General features: G+C 38.8%; 1 protein-coding gene across 1 annotated transcript in view; it reads left to right on the top strand.

Moving 5' to 3' along the window:
- The first annotated feature begins 827 nt into the window (after positions 1-827).
- Positions 828-8,987, top strand: part of LOC134654116 (cGMP-dependent protein kinase, isozyme 2 forms cD4/T1/T3A/T3B) — a 123,701-nt gene continuing 115,541 nt past the window's right edge. The window contains exon 1 of the mRNA XM_063509546.1: positions 828-1,214. The gene's annotated coding sequence lies outside the window, so the exon portion shown is untranslated. The remainder of the gene's footprint in view (positions 1,215-8,987) is intronic.

The following is an 8,987-nucleotide window of genomic DNA, read 5'->3' as shown; positions in this document are numbered from 1 at the left end:
AACAATTAAATTGACACTTGTGGAAATCGTTTGGCTTTTATTCAAATTAGCGCCATCTACCGTCAAGTAGCGATAGTAAGTAGTACTTAAATGAAGATGATATATCATACCAATATCGCTCTTGTGTATATATATATATATATATATATGTATATACTATATTTAATTGAGTAAAATGTTACTACGGCCACAGAATAAAAATAATAGTACTAAGTACAGAAGACTCACTCTAACAAAACGCGTCTCACGTCTGTTGCGATCAGCACAGATATGGCCGCTAGGTGGCGACAGCGCCACGCGCGGCTTATGGCTTTCCCCAAAATTGGGGCCGAATGGATGTACTTTTAGCTACCTGTAGCAAAGCGACGAAATCGCGGAGTGAGACACGCCTGCTACGGCGGAGTTATACAAGTACATATTTGAAAAATAACCTTGATCGATACCTACACTGATTATCATTCAGCGCGAAGTAATCAATCTATTATTAGCATGACTTCGTACCTATTAAAATATTTATTGCAAAAACATAAAAAGTCGGTACTCTACTGTTTAATTGACAGTTATATACTTACGATTAACCAGCGTTTAACAATGGTAGTAATTGGTGTTATTCCTCACTGAACTTCCGCCTAGGTACGTGTTTGCCCAATTGTAATGCGACCCTACGTAAACTGTAATACAATTAAGGCAATGGGATGTAATGATAATGACGTACTCAAACAAGCGTAATAAAATTGCTTGAGCATTCATTCATATTCACAACGCCGCGCGTTTTTATTTATAGATTTTATACCTTATACCGCTTATCGGCGCATCACGTAGGGGCATCTACTGTTTCTGTTAGTTGGCATGCGGGCTTCACGCTAGCAACTCGCGTCGCGACCGCGCCTCGTGCTGCCATCTAGTGGCTCGCCGCTCCGCCAGCGGTGACCTTGCCAGCCTACCGCGCCGTTCATTGGCCACAGACGCCGCGATCTTTCCTCTCTATCCATTTCTTTCGCTCCCAAAACTATGGCATTCGGGCACAAAATACACTAGCGTTGACAATACGCGTATCCACCAAAACAGGTGGCGATGACATCGCCTGTGACCTGTCAAAATGACGTGACGTTAACAGACAGTCGTGTTTATAACCTCTCTGTGCAACTAATCTATATATTCTAGTGTAAACATGTTGTTTGTCAAATTGTGGATGGCGTTTCAAGATGAGTTAGGTGAGTAAACTTGTACTTGTTAAGGTTTAGGTTACGTAATTTTGTTTGGACCGGTGCGGTGTCGGTCGACGCTTTGGATAATAACGCTTGATTGATATTACAGAGACAAAGACGTGATCTCTGTTTCTATAAATAACTCACTGGCACGGCAGTTAATCAGCAGTTAACTTGATTCAATGCATTTTCCACTATTTGTCGTAACTACCTACCTAAGTGTGTATCACGCAAGTTATTATTACTTGCATGCATACCAGTGTATCGTGTTGGTTTCGTTTACTATGAATAGGTAGGTAAGTTACGTTACGAACACTAACGTTTTAACCGGCGAGTTGCTAGGTATACAATATCATCGTCATGAAACATTTTTTATTTACTCTTTTTATTTGTTGACACTTAACTCAATGAATAAACTAAGTGCTGTCAACCGTGCCGAATAGGGATGGCTGGGGTGAATAGGGACAAAACTCATCATTCATCATCATCATTCATTTAGGTAATTAATAGGGTCATTTAGGTAAGTACCTGACAATTTCTTAAAAAATACCCACACAAATGTTTGTATGATATACAATTTGTGAGGGTAGTTTTTAAAAAATTGTCCGGGAAATCACATTTTAAATATTGTCCCTATTCACCCCAGCCATTTCTATTCACCCCGGTTGACGGTACCTATATATTATATTACAGCCAGGTATTACGTATTACTAATACATACATTACATACATATTTTTTACGTCACCCTAGGCCCGTAAGTGGGATTTTCTCCCCGCTACGAGAGGAGAAAATCTCACTTCCTGGCCAAGGCAAGACGTAAAACTTTAGACAAACCACGGGCGGTAATTCGTAAAGCCTCAGATCGCATATTTATGGCCCTCACCTTCGGTTCGGGCCACAAACACCTGCGATCTGGAGCATTCACGAATTTACCTCCCTAGGTACTTATGTAATATGTAATGTACCTACTATTTCTCACGATGATGTTGATGACTGGCCAGACAGTAGGTACGTACCACAGGTACGTACCAATAAAGCTAGGGCGTTACCGCACCGCACGCACGAGGAAAACAGTAAAATACAATAAAACTTCAGTAGATATTTAATTAATAGTTATCTAAACAGTAGGTATGATATCTCCACAAATAGGTAAATAATCCTAATCCTGTGCCATAAATTTGTGTTTTGTGTTTTGTACAATAAAGAGTTTATACATACATACATACATACATAATGAAGACCGCCTAGTGTTTATTTACAGCCCTTTTATTCTTTTGCACCTGCGTAATACTAATACGTATTTAATTTGCTTTTACTAATGTACCATGACTTTAGTAAATCTAATGAAAATTACCTACTTACCTGCCCGCGTAGCCAACATGCTAATAGCTTACGCTCCGTAGCGATCGAAACGCAACTGTCACTGTCGCACTAATATGGAAGAGTGATAGAAAGACACAAAGCGTTTCGTTGTTGAAGCGATAGCGATTGTCACTTTGTCAGGCGTGGCACTCCGCGATTTCGTCGCTTTGCCACAGGTAGCTAAAAGTATATGGTCCGTTCCACACCAATTTTGGTGGCTAGCCATAAGCCGCGCGGCCGCGTGGCGCTGTCGCCACCTAGCGGCCATATCTGTCCTGATCGTGACAGACGCGTTTTGTTAGAGAGTGAGTCTTCTGTACCTAGTACTATTATTTATTCTGTGACTTTGTCTAGGCCGGCTGCTTATCTGTTTGAATAATTAAAGTACCTACTGGGGTAGTAAATGCCTGGGCAAGTAATCGTATTCTGATAGGATTAGTGATTTGATGACTCGATTTTATAACGGGTTGTTTACCACAGAATAAAGAGAGGCACATATGTCACACAAAACATTAAGATTAGGTATATGCGATAACGTCTACTGAACGTGAATATGCAACGGAAATGAAAAATGAATGTGTTATTTTACATACACACCTTTTATACATACCTGTGTTGTTTTATGTAGTTGTAAGTACCTAATTGAATGCTTAGTTATTCTATGTGTTCACTATTACTTCTGGAAATTCTCGAATGGCCTACGATCACGGCGGTTAGGTGAAACAGGTAGAACTAGGGTTGCCATATGAAAAAATTAAATATCCTGACAGAAGTCCAGACATCAATAATGCTGATATTTCCTGGACGGTCATTTCACCCAAAACAAATCCCTTATTATGCCATACCATTAATGAGCCACTAGCCCCGTAACTCGCCAACATACCACACCACACCACCACAGCGTAGGATAAGATAAGTTTACCCAACTCCAAACTTTTAGCCGACTTCTAGTGATTAGATAGATACTTAGATAGAATACTCTTTATTGGCACACTTCTGTAACAGCTTAAAGAAAAACGGTTGATTAAAGATAGAGGCAGACAACAGGCGGTCTTATCGCTAAAGAGCGATGCCTACTCTTCCAGACAACCTTGGGGTAGCGGTAACAAAACATTTAATCAAAAAAGAGTAGGTTCATAATGACCAAGCAATAATTCTTGTGAAAATTACTTTGATTACTTTCTATTGAAAGTTTTGACATTTTTATTATTAGATTTGTATAATTGACTTTTTTATTTTGTATGTTCTAGCTTTATAGAACTACATTTACAAATTGATATTTAATCGGATTATGCTTACTATGTAAGGATTACTTATTTTTACGTATAATTTTAAATTTGTATCCAGACCGACATGTAAATTAGCTTTACGAATAAAATAATTATGATTATGTAGGTGTTACTAAAACGTTATGAAGGCTACTTTCATACACACAATTAGTTGAGGTTTCTAAAAAACAATGACACTCGTTCAGGCCCCCCGCAATCCTGACAAAGGACCAAAAATCCTGACATGTCAGGGAACATGATGACGTACCTATGGCAACCATAGATAGCCTACATAGCACTAGATGAGATATAAGAATGCACGCTGATCGTGTCAGTGGTGTAAAATAACCGATGCTAAATTTGCTAAATTCACTATTAGGGTACCTATTCGGGGTCTTGATGATATTCAATATGTCATACCGAACAAAACAACATATATTTCACCGAATCGCCAAAAAATATCCGTACTCCCATACGTTTTGGCTTCTGAAATCATTGGCAAATGTACAAATTAAATACAAATTGCATTATCTGTCCAAATTTTTCTACGCACCCACCACCATATCAATATCACTCGTATCGACAGAAATCGATAGCCACTCATTAATCTAAACTAATCTAAAGGTATCTGCTAGTGCTACGTCATAGAATATGTATTTTGCGAGCATAGATTGTAGGTGTCAAGACCGCCAAGCTTAAATGGGACTGGGCGGGACATGTCTGCCGCATGCACCCACGGCCCACGGAACACCATCGATGGTGCAGGTCGGGGTTCAGGCAGACCGAAAAGGAGATGGCGGGACGAGGACGACTTGGACGCATTTTATCCGGATTGGCGGGAAAGTACAAACGACAGGGTTGAGTGGAGGAAAGGAGAGGCCTTTGCCCAGCAGTGGCACACTAAACCACGCTAACAAAAAAAAAAGATTGTAATTCGATTGCTTTCGCTCATTAATATCGAACGCTCCGAATCAGTAAAGCTGAAGTAATGATGATTCGCAAACTTTGGCAATTAAAATCGGAGCAATATTAAACATAAAGCCCCCTATAAACGCACATTTCAAAGTGCTATAAAGTGGCGCAATGGGTGCCTTTAAATGAGACGTGCCAACGAAATAATTATACACTGATCGAGGTAAACAAAGATGTTGTTAAAGGAACAAGGCCGGCAAACCACTTTCGGAACGCTTTGGATTGTGAGACATGTGGCCTATTTTATAAAGCTACAAGTTACAATTTACAAGCGGAAGTCTCTTTCTAACCCTATGTGTTAGAACGAGACTTCCGCTTGTAAATTGTGGCTTGTAGCTTTATAAAATAGGCCACTAATTGCCGTTCTTAATATTTGTTATAAAAAGCAGAGACGCTTTCCAGATAGATTTTCGTACATTGACCCGCCTGTTGGCTGTCTCTATTGCACGCGCATTTTAATTATATTGCTGTCCCGCCCATGATGACAGGTTGTCAATGTCGCTGTGCGAGTTTTAAATGCAGAGATTTAACTAGTACCGTAAAACGGGGTGAGTAGGTTTCGCGGGGAGAGGTGGGTTATGAATGGGGAGAGAAGGTTTGAGAGGGGGGTGAGAAGGGATTTTAAGGCTACTGCTACAAAAATAATGTATTCCAATTTAAAATGGAGCTATAGTAATACGCATAATTAAAAAAAATCGATCCAACAATCTTCCAAAATCATCTTTGTATGAAAACCCCTCTCACCCCAAATACGAGGCACTACGGGGTGAGGTGGGTTTTCCTCTTTATCGTCAAAGTTATGAAATGGAACTACCCAAAATAAAATAAAAACTAAAATACAAACGTCCGGAACACTATATATACACCATTCAGTTTTCACATGTAAAAATAAAATGTTATCGAGGTTTTAATTTCAGTTTTGACCCTACTCACCCCATTTTACGGTAATACAGTAATTTTATGGCTCCACTACACGATGGGCCAGCGCCGGCCACTCCAAGGGACGCATTTATGCGTTAGAGGGAGCAAGTGATATTGCTATCTCATTCTGCCGTATGGCTGCGTCCCTTGGAGTGGCCGGCGCTGGCCCATTATACATTACGCGTTTACGTCAAATCCGGTAGTTCTGATTTTTTGCAGACTTATTTATGATGTTGGTCCAATGAATAATCCAAGTTTGTGACCTCGAGCGCCGAACGCAACTTTGTCAAAAATCGAAAAATCCGCGAAAATTTCGGTTTTTTTTTAGTTTTGGCCGATTTTAACCCTAAAGGACTAGTTTTTGATAGTACCTTCCTTAGACGTTTTCAAAGAAGACTAAATTTACTACAATATGAGATTAGAACTGTCTCTGTAGATTGAACAGTTTCCAAGATAAAGGCTTTCAAAATTTAGATTTTTTTGAAATTGAGCTCGTAAGCTAAGTGAGTACAGTGAGTATGCACTTTTGACTCAGGCGATGCCGCTTGGCACGATTGTTCCTAAAGTCAAACAAAGCTGATTTGGTCCAGTAGCTACGAGATCGTACCGTGCGTGAAAGGTCGGATCCGTATAACATGTTTGTTAGCTGTATACAGCGTACAAATTACACATATAATTATAAATTAAATTCCTGTGCACAACCTTATGGTAACGCGACCGGAGAGACACGCACTGTTAACTTTTCAACAGGTTACACGGATTATAATATCAGTAGAGTGCCACAGGTCATTGCCCGCACTTATCTGTGTATATAGCCCCAATTTCGTTATGATGACCCTATTTTTGAAGTGAAAACTTCTTTAGCGGCGGGCAAATCCAGTGTGCCCATGGATAGTGATATTAGTGATTCGATTTAAGAGTGTAAGTCGGCATAGCCGCTGTAATATTTTTCGCGGCAATGTAGAATTCCATAATTTAGTTGGCAACTTTTTCTAAGAATGTTAGCAAAGAGCCGGTTTTAAGTAGTATGAATAATGCAACTATGCATAACATGTAATGTAACTCGGAACACGTGACTCGGGTAAATATCGGCTGGGACTGTGGATCGAATGGCAAACAGACGTTGTGTTTCTGTGTTGTGATGGCTTTTAGCATTTTTAGGGTTCCGTACCCAAAGGGTAAAAACGGGACCCTATTACTAAGACTCCGCTGTCCGTCCGTCCGTCCGTCTGTCACCAGGCTGTATCTCACGAACCGTGATAGCTAGACAGTTGAAATTTTCACAGATGATGTATTTCTGTTGCCGCTATAACAAAAAATACTAAAAACAGAATAAAATAAAGATTTAAGTGGGGCTCCCATACAACAAACGTGATTTTTGACCGAAGTTAAGCAACGTCGGGCGGTACTTGGATGGGTGACCGTTTTTTTGCTTGTTTTGCTCTATTTTTTGTTGATGGTGTGGAACCCTCCATGCGCGAGTCCGACTCGCACTTGGCCGGTTTTTATCATAAACTGACCAATGATGCTCCGCATAGTCTCAAGTGACAACGTTAACTGAAATCAAAATCGATGGGTAAAAGTTGTAAGTAATAAACATATTCAGCCACTTCAGCCATTCATTCTTATGAATGTTATCTCATACTCATACTCATAATCTTTATTGCATATCACATTGTATCTTAACCTATTGCATAGAATCGTGTACAACATGACACCCTGTAGGGCACTTCTCTATTGCTCTTTCATTTTGTACGATAGAGTAAGAGGTAGATAGCGAAATTTCGTTTTTCGCGGTAGGCCCCTCTGGTCTTGGTAAAACCGTAAACGTTAAAGTCGGTTGATAGTGGATTATTCATTAAAATTAGTTTAGCCGTTAACAATAATGGGCGATCTAAAGAAGCCTAACGTTGATCATTTCATAGAATGTGCGCTCCTTCGTTCATCCGATTTTTTTAATTTACTTTTTGTAAATAAATGTCAATAACCCGTTGTAACGATTTTATGCTAGCGGTTATGCCCACGCATATATACCTACGTATTGTTTCGCTGCGAGCCTGCCTATAAGTGCCTTCTTGTTTTTTTTTAATATGTATGTATTAGGTATACTATTGATGAACTCCTAAATGTAATACTTATTTGGCATTTTTTTGTAAGTAGATACATAATTAAGTACCTAATTTAATTTTTAATTTCTAACGCTTCGTAATAGCAATGTCACGGGTTGATAAACAAGTGTTTCTACTCCCGTACTTTTATTTGTCATTTAAAGGGTCGTGTTCACACCTTTAAAACCCTATCTTATAGTTGTCAAGAGACAAGTCTTTAGTCTACTATTCCCTAAAAAAGTATTCGTGCATACACGCAGTATCTTTTTGGCACTTTTACGATACTTCGTCTATTCACCACTTAAAAAATATTATATGAAATACATTGTTGCCAACCTAATTTTAATTGTCATCTCTGACAGATGAGTGAAACATAGACATGTTTTTTTTCATTCTTTTTCAGTCCGTACCTTACCCTCCATTTTTACTACTTCTTGAATGAAAAATATTTGTTAAATTTACAATTTTATTTCAAAGTAAGTGATTGGTCGTAGAAAAAGTATTGTATGCAACGTTGTTTAATTGAGTCAAAAAATACTCGTGGCGTCTTTGCGTACTCACGCCACTCGCCTTTTTTGACTCAGTTAAACAACGTTGCATACAATACTTTTCTACGACCAACCACTTCGATATAAAATTCTAAAAACAAATATTTTTAATTCAAGAAGTAGCAAAAATAGAGGGTACTGGCGGGAAAAGAATGAATGAATGAATGAAAATTATGAAATTAAAAAAAAACATGTCTATGGTTCACTTATTTGTCAGAGATGACATTTAAAATAAGGTTGGCAACACTGTATTTCATTCAATATTTTTTTAAGTTGTCATTACACGAAGTATCGTAAAATCGCCAAAAAGATACTGCGTGTATGTACAAATACTTTTTTGGGGAATAGACTAAAGACTTGTCTTGACAACTATAAGATAGGGGTTTAAAGGTGTGTGCACGACCCTTTAAATGACAAATAAAAGTACGGGAGTAGAAAAAATACTATAAGCGTACAACTTGGTACAACTGTAAATAAAATGGCCCTAATAGATTTATCCTCTTTTAGATGCCACAAAATAGTCCATCCAGTTGGAAACATGTGCTTGATTGTCCAACGCAGACTAAACAATGCGTCAGTAGGTCATGAAAATGTGTGCT

This window comes from Cydia amplana, chromosome 14 (genome assembly GCF_948474715.1).
Source record: "Cydia amplana chromosome 14, ilCydAmpl1.1, whole genome shotgun sequence".
Lineage (NCBI taxonomy): Eukaryota > Metazoa > Arthropoda > Insecta > Lepidoptera > Tortricidae > Cydia > Cydia amplana.
Note: the sequence above shows the minus strand (reverse complement) of the source record. Positions and strands in the feature narration are given on the sequence as shown.